This window comes from Pteropus alecto, unplaced genomic scaffold (assembly GCF_000325575.1).
Source record: "Pteropus alecto unplaced genomic scaffold, ASM32557v1 scaffold137, whole genome shotgun sequence".
NCBI classification, from domain to species: domain Eukaryota; kingdom Metazoa; phylum Chordata; class Mammalia; order Chiroptera; family Pteropodidae; genus Pteropus; species Pteropus alecto.
The window spans coordinates 4,732,408-4,734,865 of NW_006440135.1; positions in this window are offsets into that span (position 1 = coordinate 4,732,408).

Genomic DNA, 2,458 nt, shown 5'->3' on the forward strand with positions numbered 1-2,458 from the left:
TAGGGAAACAGCAAAAAAGTCTCGGCCTCCTCCTGACAGTGTCACCACTGCCAACCCTTGGCCGAGACTCCAGCCTGGATTGGCAGAGCCCACAGCATCTGTGGCCCGTTCTACTCTATCTAGTTCTAGGGGTGGGAATGACTCATTCAAGGGAAGATTCACTGAATGCTTCCAATGAGCCAGCACCTACCCTCGTTTAAACGTTACTTGATGTAATCCTCACGCCAGCACCTGGTGGCAAGATACCAGGGTCCACATTTTCCTGGGAAGGCCCTGGCGGGCCTGTGGTCACAGGCAAGAGCAGAAGATTGTATGTGCTTTTCCGGCATTATCTCGGTGCTGGCGAGACTGACTCTTAAAAGGGAGATTAATTAGGAAATAAAGGTTTATAGCAAAAGTCAACCCACGCCACGTACACCCATACAGATGCACACATGTATCTAGAAGGGTCCCTCAGATACAGGTCTAATGCAGTCGCAGACGAGGCAGCCTGTCACCCCCACCTCAGCCTGATCTCTGAGAGGCTACGTTTGGGCACCGCACGTGGCGCGTGTCCCTGTGCAGTGGTGCTACGATGCTGCGGCTGAGCCACTGCCACTGAGGGGCACTGCCCGGAGGCCTGCCACCACTTGCGAAGATGGACAGCAGTGAGGGAGGCCACCTTCTTCCAACAGAAACAGCTCACCTCCTGCCCTTGGTTGTGCCGAGTCACTTAAAGTGCCGGTGTGCTTGCCACTGTGTCCTGGCCCATCCCAGATCCAGTTCCCTCCCAAGCAGGTCTGTCCTAAGCTTTCCATTTAGACGGTGCTCCTGGGTGGAGGAGGAAAGAAATGGAAAGACAACACTGCTTTCTTCCTACGTTAGCATTAGTGCAGTGTATCTCATGTCAGGCGTCTTTCCTTTTGGTCTAATTTCTCTGCGCTAATTGGGAAAAACATCTTTTATTACCCTTAGAGCTTTTCTAAACACTGGCCCTTTCTGGACACCGGCGTTCCGAGCACTCCACGGTCCCTTCTCCTGTTCATCCGGCCTCTGGCATGCAGTAGGCTCTCTATAAACACGTTAAATGGACGACCAAGTAGCGATGTGCCCATTCTTCTGTCCTTTGTGTGTGACTGTGCATATGTGCGCACACACACAGTTTGTAGCTACCTTAACAGCTTTCCTTTGAAGCCACTTTGATTCATTATCTATGTCTTATTTTCTTGTCAGCTGCGCTGTGACACGTGCACAGTGGAGAACTTTCCTTTCTTAGTCATTTTCCCTTTCACAGCCTCTGGTGGAGACTTCTAGGGGACAGCCCACAGGGCCCGGCCTCCCCCTTCCTTTCCAATATTCTTGTCCGAATTCAGTATGAAAGAGAATGCCCTCAACACAATAATTCGTAAAGATCTATGCACCCCTATGTTCACGGCAGCACAATTTACAATAGCTAAGATATGGAAGCGACCTAAATGTCCATCAACAACGATTGGATAGAGAAGTAACGGTTCACATATACAATGGAATATTACTCGGCCATTAAAAAAATGAAATCTTAACAGTCGCAACGACGTGAATGGAGCTAGAAGTTATTATGCTGAGTGAAATAAGTCAGAGAAAGATAAATTCCATCTGATTTCACTTATGTGCGGAATCTAAGGAACAAAAAGAACAAACTAATCAAAAACAGACTCACAAATATAGAAGACAATTTGGTGACGGCCAGAGGAGAGGGGGGTTGGTGAGCTGGGAGAATGGAGTGACAGGGTAAGTACAAATTAGTAGCTGACAGATGGTCACGGGGATGGGGAGCCCGGCATAGGGAACGCGGTCAACAGTAACGTGATGGCCAGGTGGAGGGCCAGAGGCGAGAGCGCGATCGGGGGAATCATTTCATAAACTATATAAATGTCTAACCAATGTACTCTACACTTGAAACTAATAAAAAATTTTTTAAAAAGAGAATGCCCCACCCCTTTTGTGTCAGGCTTACTGGGTAGTGGTCAATTTCTCAAATACGTGCTGTTTAGTATAAGGAGATACCAGCAAATGTCTATATGTTGGCCGACACTTTCTGCAATGATGGAATTATTTTGTATCTGTTGTCCAGTGTGGTAGCTACGTGCCACATGTGGCTACTGACCATTTGAAGTAGATCGAGGTGATTTGGGGATGGAATACTAAATTCTATGTAATTTTAACATGCTTAATGTAAACAGCCACTGCAATGGACTGCGCAAGTCTGAATTTTACTATATGTCTTACCATTTTGTTTCTTTTAATCCACATTAGAAATTATCCACATCTCTTCTTTTGTAGGGAGATAAAGCTCCCCAAATTCAAAAGAGTGCATGGTTTATCTCGGGAGGCCTGCTTGCATAAAAAGGAAAAGGCTGGTTCTGTGGAATTCCAGGAAGAAGATTAAGTATAGATAAAGGAAGTGTCAAAGGGAGTGTCAAAGGGAGTGTCGATTGTA